Source organism: Pristiophorus japonicus, chromosome 17 (assembly GCF_044704955.1).
Source record: "Pristiophorus japonicus isolate sPriJap1 chromosome 17, sPriJap1.hap1, whole genome shotgun sequence".
In the NCBI taxonomy this organism is placed as follows: Eukaryota; Metazoa; Chordata; class Chondrichthyes; family Pristiophoridae; genus Pristiophorus; species Pristiophorus japonicus.
Genome location: NC_091993.1, coordinates 728,958 through 750,292, shown reverse-complemented (window position 1 = coordinate 750,292; position 21,335 = coordinate 728,958). Strand labels below are relative to the sequence as shown.

Below are 21,335 nucleotides of genomic sequence, written 5' to 3'. Positions count from 1 at the left end.
AGGGATAAATATTGACGAGGACAAGGGGCAGAACTCCGACAGCTACACTGCAGTTGATCAGATCACAATCAAAACCACAGGCAAAACTACTGCAGATACTGGAATTCTGAAATAAAAACAGAACATGCTGGAAATATTAAGTAGGTCGGGAAAAGTAGCAGCCAATTTGCGCACAGCAAGCTCCCACAAGCAGCAATGTGATGATAACTAGATCATCTGTTTTTTTAGTGATGTTGATTGAGTGATAAATATTGGCCCAGACTCTGGGGAGAACTGCCCTGCAGTGATGCTATAGTGAGTTTCTTTATTGTGTTACGATTGTGTAGGAACCATAATGATCCCGACTTTTAAGGCCAGAGTTTATGAATCAGTCTGTGACTGGCTGAAAGGCTGTCTTGCGTCTACTTATCTCACAATGTCAGGACTGGGGTTTAACATCTCATCTGTGATTGTTCTGGTGTCTTTAGGAATTAATGCTTAATTTCAAGTCCCACTCCAGGAACTTCAGCACATAAAATATCTAGGCAGTGCTGAGGGAGTGCTGCACTGTCGGAGGTGTCGTCTTTCAGATGAGATGTTAAACCGAGGTTCTCTCAGGTGGAAGTAAAAGATCCCATGGCACTTGAAGAAGAGCAGGGGAGTTATCCCCGGTGTCCTGGCCAATATTTATCCCTCAATCAACATAACAAAAAAACAGATTATCTGGTCATTATCACATCGCTGTCTGTGGCAGCTTGCTGTGCGCAAATTGGCTGCTGCGTTTCCCACATTACAACAGTGAATACATTCCAAAAAAGTACTTCATTGGCTGTAAAGCACTTTGAGACATCCGGTGGTCATGAAAGGCGCTATAGAAATCCAAGTCTTTCTTTCTAGTCTGTAGCCTCAAACTTACAACCAATTTACTGACCTCGAGTTAACCTCAGCAATTTGCACAAAGCTGCAATTCCCTCAGGGAGTACTGGAGCCCTGGCCAAAAGCGGATTAAGGCAAGTTAGTCAGCTAAACGTCACAATTGTGCTCCTGACTACACGTGAGCGACACCAATGTAGTGCCCTCCTGTTCCTGGCATCCTCTCTGCTTTCTGCACCTGTTCATCTATTATGGTTAATGGCACCTCTTTCGGATTCCTTTCAGCCAAACACTTCATTTAAGTTTCAGTGCATGAGTTGATGATCATAGGCATAACCGAAAAACAAATTCTATCCTGAGCTCGCTGATCTACATTGGCTCCCTGTCCGGTAACGCCTCAATTTTAAAATTCTCATCCTTATTTTCAAATTCCTCCCTGGTCTCGCCCCTCCCTATCTCCATAACCTCCTCCAACCCCTCGAGATCTCTGCGCTCCTCCAATTCTGACCTCTTGCACTTCCTCGATTTTAACTGCTCCACCTTTGGAGGCTGTGCCTTCAGCTACCTAGGCCCCAAGTTCTGGAATTCACTCCCTAAACCTCTCCGCTATATAAATGCAAGTTTTTTCTTTTCATACTGAAGTGTTGACATATAGCAATGGTGCACTAAAGAGGCCAATAGTACAACCCTTCTTGCAACTCATCATCATCATAAGCAGTCCCTCGAAATTGAGGGAGACTTGCTTCCACTCTAAAAGTGAGTTCTCAGGTCAATACGGGAATTACAGTCTCCGTCACAGGTGGGACAGACAGTGGTTGAAGGAAGGGGTGGGTGGGACTGGTTTGCCGCACGCTCCTTCCGCTATCTGCGCTTGGTTTCTGCATGCTCTCGGCGATGAGACTCGAGGTGCTCAACGCCCTCCCGGATTCTCTTCCTCCACTTAGGGCGGTCTTTGGCCAGGGACTCCCAGATGCTGGTGGGGATGTTGCACTTTATCAAGCATGCGAACAATGTAGCCCTCCCAACGGAGCTGGTCGAGTGTGGTCAGTGCTTCGATGCTGGGGATGTTGGCCCGAGTGAGAACACAGACGTTGGTGCGTCTATCCTCCCAGTGGATGTGCAGGATCTTGCGGAGGCAGCACAGGTGGTACTTCTCCAGTGCTTTGAGGTGTCTGCTGTATATGGTCCACGTCTCTGATCTATATAGGATGGCGGGTATGACTATGCGCTGTTGGCCATAAGCTTGGTGCCAGATTTGAGGTACCGGTCTTCAAACGCTCTCTTCTTCCAGTGACTGTAGGCTGCACTGGTGCACTGGAGGCGGTGTTGGACCAAGTCATCGATGTCTGCCCTTGCTGACCGTAGCTCCCGAGGTATGCAAAATGGTCCATGTTGTCCAAGGTCGCGCCGTGGATTTTGATGACGGGGGACAGTGCTGTGTGGCGGGGTCAGGTTGGTGGAGGTCCTTTGTCTTACGGATGTTTAGTGTAAGGCCCATGCTTTCGTACGCCCCTGTGAAGATGTTGACGATGGCTTGGAGTTTGCCTCTGATTGTGCGCAGATGCAAGCGTCACCTGCTTACTGTAGTTCGCGACAGAGAATGGGACGACCTTAGATCTAGCCTGGAGGTGGCGAAGGTTGAACAGGTTCCCATTGGTTCTATAGTTTCGTTCCACTGCCTCATATAGAACCAGCCATTAAACAGGAGGTTTGGTGCTGTGCCGTTCCGTCACTTGCCGACAGACCTAGGTCTCTGCGTTGTGTTTGCCTTTGCTTCAGTTCCGCCCGTCACTTCTGCACCCTCTGCCTTTAGCCGTTAGCTGTCCTGATCCTTTTAAATTTCACGTACAGAGCACTTTCCCCACATGCTCCACTGACATGCTCCCTGCACACAGCCAAACCTGCACCATTATGATAATTACATAACCGTGAAAGATTACATGAGACTAGAACATTTCCCACTGAGTGAGCTTGGCACCTGTTTCTAACCATTCGGGGTGAAAAGGACTCAAATCCTGAAGATCTGCTCGGTAGTGGCAGCTGAAATTTCCTTCCTGTCAACGTGATTTATTGAAGTGCCAATAAAGTGAGTCACCCACCCTATGCCTCATATTCTTCCCGTATTGCAATCATACTACCACTGATCACGGATACATAGACAAGCACTTCAATCAACGTATAGCACTGTGCACACAAATCGACGTGAAACATTCCCATTTTTTTCGAATTTGTTGTGCCTATATTCTTCCCTTCCCCCCTGAAGCTGTTGACTTGCTGGTCTACAGATGCTGAGATGATGGCCAAGGTACTGCTGGGTGCCTAAATAGTCACTGTCCATGTGTGAACCTTGATAGTGAACGGGAACATCACATCCAACATCCACAGTCGAGCTCTACAACCCTTCGAGATCTCTGTGTTCCTCCAATTCTGGCCTCTTGTCTATCCCCCATTTCCTTCACAACCACCATTGGCAGCCGTGCCTTCAGCTGCCTCGGTGTGGGGCTTTCGAATTTCCTCCCTAAACCTCTCTTTCCTCCTTGAAGTCCTTCCTTAAAACCTAACACTTTGACCCTGCGTTTGGCCACTTCTCCTAGTGTCTTCTAATGTGGTTTGGCTTCAAATTTTGTCTGACTGCGCTGTGAAGCGCTCTGGACGTTTTGTTATGTTAAAGGCGCTATATAAATGCAAGTAGTTGCTGATGGGTAACGATCAGGGCTAGGAAGCCCAGCATGATTTTCCCTTTCAAATCCAAGGGGTGCTGAAACTAACTGTGGCAACTCCTTAGTCACTGGAATGAGATTAGTTAACTCACTGACCGTCCTATTCTAATGGCTCAGCTATTATAATCTAACCCTTCTTTGTGTCAGTCGTGGCTCAGTGGGTGGCTCAGTGGGTGGCACCCTCGACTCTGGGTCAGAAGGTTGTGGGTTCAAGTCCCACTTCAAAGACTTGTGCACAAAAATCTCGGCTGCCACTGCAGTGCTGAGCAAAGTGCTGCACTGTCGGAGGTGCCGTCTTTTGGATGAGATGCTCTCTCAGGTGGATGGAAAAGATCCCATGGCACCTTTTTGAAGAAGAGCAGGGGAGTTCTCCCCGGTGTCCTGACCAATATTTATCCCTCAACCAACATCACTGAAACACATTATCTGGTCATTATCACAATGCTGTTTGTGGGAGCTTGCTGTGCGCAAATTGGCTGCCGCGTTCCCCACATTACAGTGACTACACTCCAAAAGTACTTCATTGGCTGTAAAGTGCTTTGGGACGTCTGGTGGTCCTGAAAGGCGCTATATAAATGCAAATCTTTCTTTTTCTGGAGTCTCCCTCACCTGCATTTAAGTTTCAATCGACTGCACTCTCTGTCTGCTGTGTGTTCAGTCAATACATTTTCCCGTCTGTACAGCGTATCTACAAATCTACTGCATAACAAAAGATGCTATTCAATAAAAATATTAACACAGTTATAAAATAATCATCATTCATAGAATGCTGCATTTTTCTTTCAAAGTCAAATAAACAGCAATCAGTTTAGATTCAGGTTGGAGCCATACAGAGATTGTGAACACAGCCAGTGACAAAGGAAGTGGTTGAGTCATACAGTTAACTGCATTACTGAACCCTGAGCGGTTACATACTGAAGCTAACTCCATTGCCTCAGGAACCACTATACTCCTTACTGTACTTGATTATTGCATAGAATTTACAGGAGAAGCAGGCCATTCGGCCCAACTGGTCTATGCTGGTGATTATTAATATTCTTCTCAGGCAGTCCCCTGCAGTCGAGGATGACTTGCTCCCACACTAAAGTGAGTCCTCAGGTGACTGATGACGGGGGACCTACAGGTGGGGCAGGTGGTGGTTGGAGGGACGGGTGGGTGGGGGCTTGGGTTGCCGTACGCTCCTTCCGCTGTTTGTACTTGGCTTCCGCGTGCTCCCGACGGAGAGATTCGACGTGTTCAGCGCCTTCTCGGACGCTTCTCCTCCACTTTGAGTGGTCTTGGGTCAGGGATTCCCAAGAGTCGGTGGGGATGTTACTTTTTTTCAAGGAGGCTTTGAGGGTGTCTTCGAAGCATTTTCTCTGCCCTCCTGCAGCCAACATCTTGCCGTAGGCAACTAGGCCCATACAGTAGTGCCTGGTCTTCAGTTGTCTTGGGCCTCCTTGCCACTGGACCAAGACCTTGCTCAGCTAAGCCCGTGTGGTTGCCCGTGTCCAACGACTACCCCACGTTAAAAGAACTCACGCACAGGCATCTTCCACTCCTCTAACATGAAGTTCGGAACCTGGAACGTCAGGACCCTCATGGACAACCCCAACAGCGACAGACCGGAACGCCATAGTTGCCCGGGAGCTGAGCATGCAGAAATCAAGCGCAGGCAGCATAAAGAGCGTGCGGCAAACCAGTCCCACCCACCCCTTCCCTCAACGACTATCTGTCCCACCTGTGACAGGGACTGTGGCTCTCGTTTTGGACTGTACAGCCACCTAAGAATCATGTTAAGAGTTGGAAGCAAGTCTTCCTCGATTGCGAGGGACTGCCTATGATGTTTCTTGTCTGATTCAAAGGGGTCTAAAGTCGCTGTTACTTTAATATGAAAGGAAACTGTAAGTTTAATGGTGCACGCTGCGTAAAAATAAGACTTGCATTTACATAGCGCCCGTCAAGATTGCAGGACGTCCTAAAGTGCTTTGCAGCCAATTAAGTTGTTTTTGAAGTGTAGTTACTGTTGTAAAGTAGAGAACCCGGCAGCCAATTTGCGCACAGCAAGCTCCCACAAGCTGCAATGAAACAAATGACTAGTTTGGAAAGATAGAAAAAGAGCAACCATAGATTGCAAGGCTTGCTGGGACATTATATTTGGTCAACCTAAGAATTAGAGCTTACTTCAGCAACTATACCAAACAAGCTGTCAGCAGTTGAAACCACGGGCTGCATTACCTCAGGGCAGCTAAGGTCATCTGTCTTCTCTGTCTAATTATAATCACAATAAGGATGTGTAAACCAAAAAAAACAGACAGTGTGTACAGGGGGCAAGGAGAGATTAGCCCAAAATAAGGAAAGGGTAGCTAAGACAAGTAGCCATTGGATAACACTGATGAGGTAATTAAATTAACTGCTAGACTCTGCACTATTACAAAAAAAAGAGGAACCATCACATATGATAGGAGTTGTTTACTTGGGTGTATAAATATTCCAAAATTTCTGTAGATTATCGGAGTTGATACCCTAAGCCTTTGACTAGGGCACTCTCCCCTTGTATACAAGTAAAAATAAACTAACAATCTGACGGTCTGCTTGTGTTAAGAGTCTTATCTTGAATCGGTGTCTTTGACACTAGATCATCTGCTGGTTAAGACAGAATCGTTGGTCAAGGCATTGGGAGAAACTCTCCTGCTATTCCTCGAATAGTGCCGTGGGATGTTTTACATCCACCCCGAGGGTAGGCTCGGTTTAACGTCTCATCCCAATGACAGCATCTCCAACAGTGCAGCACTCCCTCACTACTGCACTGGAGAGTCAGCGTAGATTATGGGCTCAAGTCACTGCAGTGGGATTTGACCCACAACCTTCTAACTCAGGGGCGAGAGTGCTACCAACAACGGATACTGACCTTGCACGCAAGCACAATAACCCAGTATATTATGCAAATTATCTTCTTCTTAGGCGGTCCCTCGTATCGAGGATGATTTGCTTCCACACCAAAAAAGGATGAGTTCACAGGTGTTTCAATGAAGGACCTGATATTCCAGATCCCGAACTGCATTGTGTAGGGTGGAAGATGCCTGTGTGTGGATTGTTTTAACGTGTGGTGGCCGTTATACACCAGCCACCACACGGGCTTGACAGAGCTAGGTCTTGGTCCAGTGAGCAAGGGTTAACCAAGACGACTGGAGACCAGCTCTGCTGCATGGACCTAGTGCGCACACATATCGCAGTGTGGGCTGGGCCCTCGCCTCTTCTGGGCCCCGAACTCACGCTTCTCCTGGGCCCCGATCATATCAGTCTACAATCTCTTGCTGCTCCGTCGCCCCGACCTCGCCACTCCTCTCTGCTTGCCACCTCTCCTGCTGTACCTGTCAACGCTCCAATCAGCGACCTGGATTTTGGTGACGTCCAATCCAATCGCCCTTCTCCAAGGCGTCGCCCTCCTGCACCAGCTCGCGTTGCTCCTGGCCTGCCACACCTCCTTGTGTTCTATATATTCTATGTCGTGAGCTGTATTCAGAGGTGTTGACACTGGGGAAATATGCAAATTATAGTGTCAGCTTGCCCAGACGGGCATTTAACTGCAGTACTGAGAGAGTGCTGCACTGTCAGAGATGCTGTCCTTTGGATGAAACATTAAACTGAAGACTGCCTGCCTGTTCAGGTGGAGGGGCAAGATCCCATTACACTTTTCAAACAAGAGCAGGGAGTTCTCCCAGTGTCCTGGCCAACATTCATCTCACAACCAACGCCATTAAAAACAGATTAAATCAATCATTTGCTGTATGTCGGGCTTTGCAATGCTCAGGTTGGCTACTGGGTTTGTCTAGGTAACAATGACTACATTTCAAAGCATTTCATTGGCTATGCAATGTTTTGTGATGTCTTGAGGCTGTAATAAAGTGCTGTTTAAATGCAAGTTCTTTAATTCAGCAGAGAAAACTCAATTATGCATATGGAGCATATATTTGATTTTAACAGAATCAGTATCTCTATTTTTCAGTTTTATTAACACTAGAGCTTTTGCATGAGAGTCCATGAATCCTTCATCACTTTGTAACTAAGTGTTGATGGCAGAAACCTGGACTTAAATCCCAATTTAAGTCCGATAATGCAAGTTCGCTCTTCTGAAGTGGTTTATTGGCCACTTAATGAGTCGGTGAAACAGTGTCAGCCTGCAGAGTTCACAATTGTGGGACTACAATTAGTCAACCATGCACTCAGAAAGCTGGCATCACTGACAGGGCTCACAGGAGAGCTGTGGGGGCTGGGTCATTGAATATATTCAAGGCGGAGATAGACAGATTTTTGAGTGATAAGGGAGAAGTGGAGCTGAGCCCATGATCAGATCAGCTATGATCTAATTGAATGGCGGAGCAGGCTCGAGGGGCCATATGGCCTACGCCCACTCCTATTTCTTGTGTTCTTATGTAGGCGCAGTATCTGGAGTTAAGCTCTTTCCAGGTGAGCAGAAGTCAACACCCACAAAGCTCGGCATGAAATTGCTGACAGGATGTGAACCCTGTGCCACCTCCCCTCCTTGTCTCCCCCAGAACTCCGGGAGGTCAGATATACATCAACCAACACTAAGTGAAAGGTCAAAAGCCAGGAGGGCGATGTTGGCCCAGAATTTGTGGCCAAAGGCTCCCCGCAGATGGCTCCGACCACAAAAATTTCCACAAAAGTACCTGTTGTTCCCGGAGTTTCGGAGACCTCTGGTTCTGGGCCTCTGCGTATCCCAGCAGCGTATACGCTTTGTACGCATCACTGGGATCACATGGGCGACCCAACCTATCAGAGTAGGGGGATTCTCATTCATACTTATGAATGAGAATACCCCAAAAAACACACAAGCACTTAAGATAATTTTTTTTGAAACATCACATAAAAAATTGAATTTAATTACTTAAAACAAAAATTAAATTTTTTGAAAAATAAATTTACATATTTAAAGGGTCTAAAAATAAACTTACCTTCTTTAATAGGATTTAAATGTTTAAATTATTGGAAAAAAATTATTCTGTGCTTTAAAAGTCTTACACTGATAAAAGCAGGCCGCTTTATCAGTCGTAAGCATTTCAAGGGCATTCGCTTAGGCAGGAGTTGGGCAAATAGCTCCCCCATGAAAATTCAACATCATCTTCCTTATCGATGGGTTTACTATTTCCTTAAAGCTACCATGTACACTCTTTAGAATGATACCGGTGCTCAGAGGGCTAAATTTGGAGGACAGGTTGCCTAAACTTGGCTTGTGTTCCCTTGAATTTAGAAGATTGAAGGGCAATCTCATTCAGGTATTATGAATGCTACAAGTATTCGATAGGGTAGATACAGAGAAACCATTTGCTCTGGTGGAGGAATCCAAAAGAAGAGGATATAATCTTAAAATGAGAGCTCGGCCATTTAGGTGTGAAATCAGGAAGCAATGTTTCACACCCTAAAACGGCTGTGGATGCTGGAGGACAATTGGAGCTTTCAAGATTGAGATTGCTAGATTTTCATTAGTTCAGGGTAGAAAGGGATAGAAAGCAATGGCAGATAAATGTGGTTGAGGTACAGATTACCATCATCATAGGCAGTCCCTCGAAATCGAGGAAGACTTGCTTCCACTCCTGAAGTGAGTTCTCAGGTGACTGAACAGTCCAATACGGGAATTACAGTCTCTGTCACAGGTGGGACAGACAGTGGTTGAGGGAAGGGAGGGTGGGACTGGTTTGCCGCACGCTTCTTCCGCTGCCTGTGCTTGTTTTCTGCATGCTCTCGGCGACGAGACTCCAGGTGCTCAGCGCCCTCCCGGATGCTCTGCCTCCACTTAGGGCGGACTTTGGCCAGGGATTCCCAGGTGCTGGTGGGGATGTTGCACTTTATCAAGGAGTCTTTGAGGGTGTCCTTGAAATGTTTCCTCTGCCCACCTAGGGCTCACTTGCCGTGTAGGAGTTCCGAGTAGAGCGCTTGCTTAGGGAGTGTTGTGTCGGGCATGCGGACAATGTGGCCCGCCCAACGGGGCTGGTCGAGTGTGGTCAGTACTACAATGCTGGGGATGTTGGGCTGATCGAGAGCACTGACGTTGGTGCGTCTGTCCTCCCAGGGGATTTGCAGAATCTCAGTTAGGATCTTCAGGTTGGGGCCATAATTGGACAGCGGTCTTTATGCACACGCTTGCACGCGCACCGAATAAATTGGTCTCACACATTGACACGGTTTTGGTATGGACTCCAGTGTACTGCAGCTCAACCCTGTGGTGCAGTTTATACAGAAGCATCCTGCAACATACTGCCCACATAATCATCAGGCCTTCCCTCTTCTTGCAATAACTTGACAACAAAGGATTGGCACAGGATGTGTAAATCATTGCCATTTTCAGGGAGAGTGCATTGCCCATATAAGAACATAAGAACATAAGAATTAGGAACAGGAGTAGGCCATCTAGCCCCTCGAGCCTGCTCCGCCATTCAATAAGATCATGGCTGATCTGGTCGTGGACTCAGCTCCACTTACCCGCCCTCTCCCCGTAACCCTTAATTCCCTTATTGGTTAAAAATCTATCAATCTTTGACTTGGGAAAACATTCAATGAGCTAGCCTCAACTGCTTCCGTGGGCAGAGAATTCCACAGATTCACAACCCTCTGGGAGAAGAAATTCCTTCTCAACTCGGTTTTAAATTGGCTCCCCCGTATTTTGAGGCTGTGCCCCCTAGTTCTAGACTCCCCGACTAGTGGAAACAACCTCTCTGCCTCTATCTTGTCTATCCCTTTCATTATTTTAAATGTTTCTATAAGATCACCCCTCATCCTTCTGAACTCCAACGAGTAAAAACCCAGTCTACACAATCTATCATCATAAGGTAACCCCCTCATCTCCGGAATCAGCTGAGTGAATCGTCTCTGTATCCCTTCCAAAGCTAGTATATCCTTCCTTAAGTAAGGTGACCAAAACTGCACGCAGTACTCCAGGTGCAGTCTCACCAATACCCTATACAGTTGCAGCAAGACCTCCCTGCTTTTGTACTCCATCCCTCTCGCAATGAAGGCCAACATTCCATTCGCCTTCCTGATTACCTGCTGCACCTGCAAACTAACCTTTTGGGATTCATGCACAAGGACCCCCAGGTCCCTCTGCATCACAGCATGTTGTAATTTCTCCCCATTCAAATAATATTCCCTTTTACTGTTTTTTTTCCCAAGGTGGATGACCTCACACTTTCCGACATTGTATTGACATCTGCCAAACCTTAGCCCATTCGCTTAACCTATCCAAATCTCCTTGCAGCCTCTCTGAGTCCTCTACACAACCCGCTTTCCCACTAATCTTAGTGTCATCTGCAAATTTTATTGCACTACACTCTGTCCCCTCTTCTAGGTCATCTATGTATATTGTAAACAGTTGTGGTCCCAACACCGATCCCTGTGGCACACCACTAACCACTAATTTCCAACCCGAAAAGGACCCATTTATCCCAACTCTCTGCTTTCTGTTTGCCAGACAATTCTCGATCCATGCTAATACATTTCCTCTGACTCCGCGTATCTCTATCTTCTGCAATAACCTTTTGTGTGGCACCTTATCGAATGCCTTTTGGAAATCTAAATACACCACATCCATCGGTACACCTCTATCCACCATGCTCGTTATATCCTCAAAGAATTCCAGTAAATTAGTTGAACATGATTTCCCCTTCATGAATCCATGTTGCGTCTGCTTGATTGCACTATTCCTATCTAGATGTCCCGCTATTTCTTCCTTAATGATAGTTTCAAGCATTTTCCCCACTACAGATGTTAAACTAACCGGCCTATAGTTACTTGCCTTTTGTCTGCCCCCTTTTTTAAACAGAGGCATTACATTAGCTGCTTTCCAATCCGCTGGTACCTCCCCAGAGTCCAGAGAATTTTGGTAGATTATAACGATTATATATGGTGCTAAACTGGTAGCTTTAAATCATCTGTACATTAAAGCAGTGAAAGGTCTTTCAGCTTAAAATGTGATGTTACTGAATGCCGATGGTGTATCGATGGTACAGTCGATTATTCATTGAACCCTAGGGACCTGCGCCAAGCAGTCTTTGGGTTTGCAATACTGGTCCATGTCAATACTGACAAAGTGATAGGGGACAAGCAGTGCATCAGTCAGCAGTACACTTACAAGAATTTACAGTACAGGAACAAACCACTCGGCCAACTGGTCTGTACCGGTGTTTATGCTCCACACGAGCCTCCTCCTACCCTACTTCATCTAACCCTACCATCACCTCAACAACAACCTGTATTTATATAGCACCTTTAATGTCCCGAGGCGCTTCACAGGAGTATAATGAGATAAATATTTTACACCGAGCCGCATAAGTAGAAATTACAGCAGATGACCAGCTTGGTCAAAGAGGTAGGTTTTAAGGAGAATCTCAAGGGAGGAAAGAGAGGTAGAGAGGCGGAGAGATTTAGGGAGGGAGTTCCAGAGCTTAGGGCCCAGGCGACAGAAGGCACGGTCACCGATGGTTGAGCGATTATAATCAGTGATGCTCAAGAAGGGCAGAATTTGAGGAGTGGAGATATCTCGTGAGGTTGTGGGGTTGAAAGAGATTACAGGGAGGGGCAAGGCCATGGAGGGTCTGTACTGGTGTTTATGCTCCACAAGAGCCTCCTCATACCCCACTTCATCTCACCCCATCACCATATCCTTCTATTCCTTTCTCCCTCATGTGTTTATCTAGCTTCCCCTTAAATGCATCCATGCTATGTACCTTAACTACTCCTTGCGGTAACAAGTTCCACATTCTAACCGCACTCTGGGTAAAGATGTTTCTCCTGAATGGATCCGTGGACTCCGGTTGACCCCACAGTGTTCCCTGTTGAGGCCCGGAGGCTACCAATTTTCATAGAAGTTGAACGTTTTTTTTTTAAGCATAACAACCAAACTTTCCCCGCAGCTCATTCGAGGCAGATCACAGGTCAGTAGCCGTCACCCTGGACTGGGTCAGCCTTTCCATACACACTGGACATGTATACCAGACCCTGGGCAATGTTGGTGCAGGTGGCCCTGGGCTTTCCGACATCATCATTATCATAGGCGGTCCCTAGTATCAAGGATGGCTTGCTTTCACGCCAAAAGGGCCCTTGGGCCTACATTTCCTTGGGGATGGGAGCAGGGAATGGGGCGTGGACCCTCACTGGGAGTGGGAGTAGGGAATGGGGTAGTTTCTCACATTAAAACAGTGACTATACCCCAAAAGTACTTCATTGGCTGTAAAGGGCTTTTGAGATGTCCGGTGATCATGAAAGGCGCTATATAAATCCAAGTCTTTCTTTCTTCCAGAAGGATATTGCTTCCACTGTGTCCTCAGTCCCCCTTACTGGGGCGGAGCAGAACCTTTGGCACTGCATTCACAAGCTGCGCTCACCACAGTGAGGCCTTGCGTCGGGGGCAGATTTGGCTGCTCCAGAGACACACTGGGGTAGATCTTGACTTTGTGCGACAGCGTAAACCGATGATGCTGAGTCGGTGGGACGATTTACATCTCTCCCCATTTTTATTTCCATTGAAGTCAGCCGGAATAAAAATAGTGAGTGATGTAAAGCGAGTTGCTGACTTGCTGGCGGCAGTTTTATGGCATCGCACAAATTCAAGACCTACCTCAATAATGCTGACATTGATCAGGAGCAACAGGCGCCTGTACAGAAAACAACACCAATCTACATTAAGAACTATTAACCAGCCTTTAATTGGCGTTAAAGTTAACACCAGAATGTTAGTGCTATAAGCTTTTTTCACACGATGGAAAACTCCAACTAGCAAAAACACCTCCAGCCGATGTTGTGAACAATGCTCTCCCAGGTTTCTAATCCTTTTAGCACCATTCTCCATTGGTTATCAGAAAACATGTCCTCACGGACAGTTCGGAATCTAAAGTGATCAAGCAGTCACTAGTGAGGAAAAAAATATTAAAAATTCATGTTAAATTGCAGCCTTACTTAGTTTAAGGTCACTTGTTACGAAATTGAGTTATTGTATTTTGTATACAAAACTCAAGTGGCTCACATTTAATCACCTTCAGCATGGCACCTTTCGATGGGTAATCATCTGAGCCTCCAGCCCTGCCGTGTGATCAGCGAGCACGGTGGGCTTGATTTTACGGCCTACTGTTGCTAAGTTAGGATTGAAGCCTCACAAAATTGGCCCAACAACAACCTGTATTTATATAGCCCCTTTAACGTAGTGAATGTCCCAAGGCGCTTCACAGGAGGACTGTGTGATAAAAATTTCACAGCGAACATAAGTAGAAATTAGCGCGGGCGACCAAAAGCTTGGCATGTTTTACAGAGCGTCTGGAAGGAGGAAAGAGAGGTGGAGAGGTTTAGGGAGGGAATTCCAGAGCTTAGGACCCAGGCAGCTGAAGGCACGGCCACCGATGGTTGAGCGATTATAATCAGGGATGCTCGAGAGGGCAGAATTAGAGGCGCGCAGACACCTCGGGGGGTTGTGGGGCTGGAGGAGATTTCAGAGATAGGGCGGGGTCAGGCCATGGAAGGATTTGAAAACAAGGAGGATAATTTTAAAATCGAGGCATTGCTTAAACGGGAGCCAATGTAGGTCAGCGAGCACAGGGATGATGGGTGAGCGGGACTTGGTGCAGGTTAGGACACGGGAAGCCGAGTTTTGGATCAGTTCTAGTTTGCGTAGGGTAGAATGTGGGAGGCTGGCCAGGAGTGTGTTGGAATGGTCAAGTCTAGAGGTAACAAAGGCATGGATGAGGGCTTCAGCAGCGGATGAGCTGAGGCAAGGGCGGAGACGGGTGATGTTACGGAGGTGGGAATAGGCGGTCTTGGTGATGCTGTGCATCAACCATCCCCTTGCTTTGCTTTTTTCATTGAATGCTTTGGAGATTTCCAGAAGTGAGATGGTGGCAACACATTTGCAGATATGCCGGGGCAGGGGTCTTTACCACGAAGGATCACGGGCTGATTTTCCACCATTGCTTTGAATGGAAAACCAGGTAGACTCTGTTAACCCGCAAGACTTTCCTCTCCGCCCTCCGCCCAAGCGATGCTAACCGTCTGGGGGTGGGGGTGGGGGCGCGGTGAAGACAAAATCAGACCACATGGCTGGGACCAGAATGAGAAGTTTGACCTGTTCATGAAAATGGAACAGAGGTGAGGATATATTTCTTTACAGAGGGAGAGCACTTATCACTTTTGCTCTTTGCTAAGTTAACAGGGAAGGTACCTCCAACTCGGAATGAAATTCTCATCCTTGTTTACAAATCCCTCCATGGCCTCGGCCCTCCCTGTCCCTGTAATCGCCTCCAGCACCCCTTCACCCCGCCCCTCCCCCCGCCAAGAGATGTCTGCTCTCCTCTAATTCTGCCCTCCTGACCATCCCTGATTATAATCGCTCCACCATCGGTGGCCGTGCCTTCTGTTGCCTGGGCCCCAAGTTCTGGAACTCCCTCCCTAAACCTCTCCGCCTGTCTAAAACTTTGACCAAGCTTTTGTTCATCTGCCGTAATTTCTTCTTACATGGCTCAGTGTCGAATTTTTGTCCTATAGCACACCTGTGAAGCACCTCTGGACGTTTCACTACGTTAGAGGCGCTATATAAATACCAGTTATTGGTGTTGTCCAAGGGACTGACTGGTCTTAGTGCTGTGCCTCGCTGGCAATTGTGATACCTTCAGACCCTTTGCACTGATTCTGTGAGGCAGGGGCAAGGTGGTGACGTGTATGTGGAAGGGAAGAGCAGATAATTCTGGAAAACAATATGAGGATCTGGGGCCTCCTGGATCGTCCATACGGCGAAAGACTCTTGAACTGGCTGCAGGTCTCTGGTGATTGCCTCTCTGCGGAGATTGCGGGAGATGGGATAGTGGGCGCACAGGATGGAATCAGCCATAGGATAGGAACAAGCATACACAGGTCTCGATGCCAAAGAAAGATTGGTCAGTATGTCACAGATCTAACTGGCAAAGCAACCAAACTATTTTGTTTGTCTGTTCTCGGGTTGTGGGCGTCGCTGGCAAGGCAGCATTTATTGCCCATCCCGATTGGCCTCGAGATGGTGTTGGTGGCCTCCTCCTTGGATCGCTGCGGTCCGTGGGGGTGAAGGTGCTCCCACAGTGGTGGGGAGGGACTGAGTTCCAGGATTCTGACCCAGTCACCGTGAAGGAACGGCGACATAGTGCCAAGTCGGGATGGCGTGTGACTTGGCGAGGATATTGGAGGAGGTGGTGGACCTCTGTCTTGTGATGTGCTTGAGATTCTGAGTTTTGAATTGAAGCTGTCAGCACAAGCCTGCTGATGGTAAATTGGTTAGCATCTTGTTTATAGTCAAGACGCAGAGGAATGTCACGCAAACAGTTAACACGTTCCTAACCCAAACCGCATGGCACTAATTCAACTCATTGTGGGTACAGATTAACAGTGATTTTACCAAGTGGGTTGACACCAAAAGCAATCTCGTACTTAATCCTATGCTTTGGCTTCAATGTATTCAGCACTGTAACGTGTGAGCTTGTGGATATTTTAAAACTCATTTAAATATGTTTCCAGAGCTGGCTGCTGCTTGAGCAAGTGGTTCCTACCTTCCACGGCCATGGAGGCACAGGGGATAAGAAAATGATGTAGGAACGTGACAGATTTTCCTTGTAAAGAATTGCGATCACTGCACGTGTTCAGGGCTACTCTGCATTTTGAGTCAAGCTACATCTATTGTGGGAGAGGTCCCCAGTAAAAGGAATGGTGTGATCATGTCAACAACTGCAAGAGGGCCCCACCACCCCTATATTGGTACAGTCCAGAAACCCTGCACTGCTGTTAATAGGAACAGCCTTAAATTAATTAGTGAAAATGTGGGTTTAAGCTGACTGATTTTACCATATGTCCAATGAAAAAGGGTTCTTTTTAAAATTTAAAGCATAAATTATGAAATGTGATTTAAGCTCTCATCTTATGTTTTGGGATTTCATCATCATATCATAGGCAGTCCCTTGGAATCGAGGAAGACTTGTTTCCACTCCTAAAGTGAATTCTTTGGTGGCTGAACAGTCCAATACGAGAGGCACAGACTGTCACAGGTGGGACAGATAGTCGTTGAGGGAAGGGGTGGGTGGGACTGGTTTGCCACTCCTTCCGCTGTCTGCACTTGATTTCTGCATGCTCTCGGCGTTGAGTCTCGAGGTGCTCAGTGCCCTCTCGGATGCACTTCCTCCACTTAGGGCGGTCCATGGCCTGGGACTCCCAGGTGTCAGTGGGGATGTCACACTTTATCAGGATGGCTTTGAGGGTGTCCTTGCAACGTTTCCACTGCCCACCTTTGGCTCGTTTGCCGTGAAGGAGTTCCGAGTAGAGCACTTGCTTTGGGAGTCTCGTGTCTGGCATGTGGACAATGTGGCCTGCCCAGCGGAGCTGATCAAGTGTGGTCAGTGCTTCGATGCTGGGGATGTTGGCCTGGTCGAGGACGCTGATGTTGGTGTGCTGTCCTCCCAGGGGATTTGTAGGATCTTGCGGAGACATCGTTGGTGGTATTTCTCCAGCGACTTGAGGTGCCTACTGTACATGGTCCATGTCTCTGAGCCATACAGGAGGGCGGGTATCACTACAGCCCTGTAGACCATGAGCTTGGTGGTAGATTTGAGGGCCTGGTCTTCGAACACTTTTCCTCAGGCGGCTGAAGGCTGCACTGCGCACTGGAGGCGATGTTGAATCTCCGCATCAATGTCTTTTGTTGATAAGAGACTCCCGAGGTATGGCTCCCGAGGTTGTCGAAGACTGTGCCGTGGATTTGGATGACTGGGGGGCAGTGCTATTCATCGAGGACAGGCTGGTGGAGGACCTTTGTCTTACGGATGTTTGGGATTTATCATCATCATATCGAACTCCACTTTCTCCAGGGAGTGGAGAATTTCCACAGACACTTGGCTATCCAGAGCACTGCCTGCTTGACAGTGTTGAAGTGCTTGGTTATCTATGTGGCTGCAGCCAGCCGTACAGTGCCAGACTGAAAGGAATATAGTTAATGAGGTTTGAATGCGCAAGATTAAAAAAAATATAGAAATAATACTTGCGTCTATATCGGGACTTTATCGCCTCAAAGTGTCTCCAAGCGCTTCCAGTACTGAATGGCTTTTGATGTTCAGCGAGTGTTCTGGAGTTGGAAGATAACAGTTCTCACGATGCTGGAGCAAGTTTATCTGACAACAGCTGGTCCTCAGAACAGCTATGGCCCAGATTCGGTCCCAGTGCGTGTTAAGGTGACTGATTTCAGCAATAAGGGAGCTCAGGTTGGGCCTAATAAGAGGTGATCTGCAGGAGATAAAGGTACACGGAGTCAGAGGAAATGTATTAGCATGGATAGAGAATTGGCTGGCTAACAGAAAGCAGAGAGTCGGGATAAATGGGTCCTTTTCGGGTTGGAAATCGGTGGTTAGTGGTGTGCCACAGGGATCGGTGCTGGGACCACAACTGTTTACAATATACATAGATGACCTGGAAGAGGGGACAGAGTGTAGTGTAACAAAATTTGCAGATGACACTAAGATTAGTGGGAAAGCGGGTTGTGTAGAGGACACAGAGAGGCTGCAAAGAGATTTAGATAGGTTAAGCGAATGGGCTAAGGTTTGGCAGATGGAATACAATGTCGGAAAATGTGAGGTCATCCACCTTGGGGAAAAAAACAGTAAAAGGGAATATTATTTGAATGGGGAGAAATTACAACATGCTGCGGTGCAGAGGGACCTGGGGGTCCTTGTGCATGAAACTCTTTTTGGAGTTCACCTGCAAAAACATAAAATATTAAACCGTGCCACCCGACCTGGGTGACACACCAGACATTTACAAGGCCCTTTTTTCCTTTTTTTTTGTGTTTTTCATTTTTTTTGGGGTTTTTTTTTGGGCGCTAAAATCACATTTTTCCAGTGCCCCCTATAAAAGGGAAGGGGACACTAAAAGCACCGGCAATTAAAACAAATTAAACTTTAAAACGTAAAATCAAATTAAAATTTGGTTGCCGGGCATGATGATGCACTCCAGTCCCTCCGGTGCCCACCTCTCGCGGAAGGCCGTGAGCGTACCGGTGGATACCGCGTGCTCCATCTCCAAGGACAGCCTGGACCGGATGTAAGAGCGGAAGAGAGGCAGGCAGTCAGGTTGAACGACCCCCTCGACCGCCCGCTGCCTGGACCGGCTGATGGCACCCTTGGCCGTGCCCAGGAGCAGTCCTACGAGGAGGCCTTCAGACCTACCCGCTCCCCTCCGCACAGGGTGCCCAAAGATCAGGAGAGTGGGACTGAAGTGCAGCCAGAATTTCAGGAGCAGCCCCTTCAAATAATGGTCCTTGTGCATGAAACTCTCTCAAAAAGTTAGTTTGCAGGTGCAGCAGGTAATCAGGAAGGCGAATGGAATGTTGGCCTTCATTGCGAGAGGGATGGAGTACAAAAGCAGGGAGGTCCTGCTGCAACTGTATAGGGTATTGGTGAGGCCGCACCTGGAGTACTGCGTGCAGTTTTGGTCACCTTACTTAAGGAAGGATATACTAGCTTTGGAAGGGGTACAGAGACGATTCACTCAGCTGATTCCGGAGATGAGGGGGTTACCTTATGATGATAGATTGAGTAGACTGGGTCTTTACTCGTTGGAGTTCAGAAGGATGAGGGGTGATCTTATAGAAACATTTAAAATAATGAAAGGGATAGACAAGATAGAGGCAGAGAGGTTGTTTCCACTGGTCGGGGAGACTAGAACTAGGGGGCACAATACGGGGGAGCCAATTTAAAACCGTGTTGAGAAGGAATTTCTTCTCCCAGAGGGTTGTGAATCTGTGGAATTCTCTGCCCAAGGAAGCAGTTGAGGCTAGCTCATTGAATGTATTCAAGTCACAGATAGATAGATTTTTAACCAATAAGGGAATTAAGGGTTATGGGGAGCGGGCGGGTAAGTGGAGCTGAGTCCACGGCCAGATCAGCCATGATCTTGTTGAATGGCGAAGCAGGCTCGAGGGGCTCGATGGCCTACTCCTGTTCCTAATTCTTATGTTCTTATGTTCTTATGATCTTATTGAAACACATGAGATTCTGAGGGGGCTTGACAGGGCAGATGCTGAGAGGATGTTTCCCCTCGTGGGGAAATCTAGAACTAGGGGACATAGTTTCAGAATAAGGGGTCCCCCATTTAAAATGGAGATGAGGAGGAATTTCTTCACTCAGAGGGTTGAGAATCTTTGGAATTCTCTACCCCAGAGAGCTGTGAGGTTGGGTCGTTGAATATATTTAAGATGGAGATAAGAAAGATTTTTGAACGATAAGGGAATCAAGGGTTATGGGGAGTGGGCGGGGAAGTGGAGTTGAGGTCAAGATCAGATCAGCCGTGATCTTATTAAATGGCGGAGCAGGCTCGAGGGGCCAAATGGCCGACTTCTGCTCCTATTTCTTATGTTCTTATGTTCAATTAAACTCAGTGCCCCCGGGTTGGAAGGGAGATTGGTGAGGGTTTCTGCTCCTGATTGCCAGCCAGTCACCCCCTGGAAGCACAGTTGTAAACATCAGCTTTGGAGAGTATTGGGGCTCGGGAATAGTGTTGCCCACCCATTCGAGTCATCAATCAACTTGCCAACACTCGGTATAATTTAGGTCTCCGCTAGATTGATTGGTCATTCCTGCCAAGATGCCAATAGTAAGGGAATGGTAGCATAGTGGTAGTGTTACTGGGCTAGTAATCCAGAGGCCTGAACTCATGATCTGGTGTCAAAAGTTCAAATACCACCATGTCAGCTGGGGAATTTAAATTCAATTAATTTTTTTAAATCTGGAATTAAAAACTAGTATCAGTAATAGTAACCATGAAATTACCGGGTTGTCATAAAAACCCATCTGGTTCATTAATGGTCCTTTAGGGAAATAAATCTGCCATCCTTTTTAATTCCAGATTTATTTAATTAACTGAATTGAAATACTGTGCTGGGATTTGAACTAATATCGCCAGATCATTCGCCCTGGCCTCTGGATTACTGGTCCAGTAACAACAACTACGTGACCATACCCATAATCTACCCCTTTAATGAAGGAAAGTATATTGCTCCTGTTTTAATTTCTGTAGTTATTCAATCCAGGTCACTGTTTATGTAATTTTTTGTTTAAGGGTTTAGTGAGACCGTGCGTTTTTATAACATGTCAATACATCTCTCAAAAATATTCGACAAGCAATCAGCATGCAATTAATTATTTTGCACTCTTGTTATAAAGGTGAATGTGGCAGCCAAGTTGCACAAAACAAGGTCCCACAAACAATAAATGAGATGAAGGGTTCTGACAACGGATCACAGACCCGAAATGTTAACTCTGTCTCTCTCCACAGATGCTGCCTGACCCGCTGAGATTTCCAGCGTTTTCTGTTTTTATTGCAGATTCCAGCACCCGCGGTATTTTGCTTTTGTAAATGAGACGAGGGATCAGTTTGTCGGTGGTGGTTCAGGGAAGGATGTTGGGGTGGATTTTACGGTCCTTTGCGCTCCGTTTCACACCCCAGAGCGATGGCAATTAGGTGTTCTGGGCGGTCGGTCAGCCCCCAGCGCCCCCGCGGTGACCCTCGGGTCCGGTTTAGCGGCAGCGCGGAGCAGCACCGCCTAGAAGAGCTGCACCAGTATGCAACGCCCCGGTTGTGACACTGGTGTGCTTTGAGTCCCGCCCGACCTGTACGCCCCCCCCTCACTGGGAAATCGGGCGGTCCCACCCATACCGACTGCAGAGAGGGAAGTAAGGCAGTCCGAAGGCAAGTGTAATTGTTCTGTCGCGTAAT

At 47.3% G+C, this 21,335-nt stretch overlaps 1 protein-coding gene across 8 annotated transcripts in view; it reads right to left on the bottom strand.

The window, feature by feature from the left end:
* The window catches only part of sema4ba (sema domain, immunoglobulin domain (Ig), transmembrane domain (TM) and short cytoplasmic domain, (semaphorin) 4Ba), a 505,268-nt gene that overhangs the window by 221,560 nt on the left and 262,373 nt on the right, over positions 1-21,335 (bottom strand). The window contains exon 1 of one of the 8 annotated variants that reach the window (XM_070858291.1): positions 4,182-4,261. The exons of the other annotated variants lie outside the window; for them this stretch is intronic. The gene's annotated coding sequence lies outside the window, so the exon portion shown is untranslated. Of the gene's footprint in view, positions 1-4,181; positions 4,262-21,335 lie in introns of those variants that run through there. 8 annotated transcript variants of the gene reach the window in all.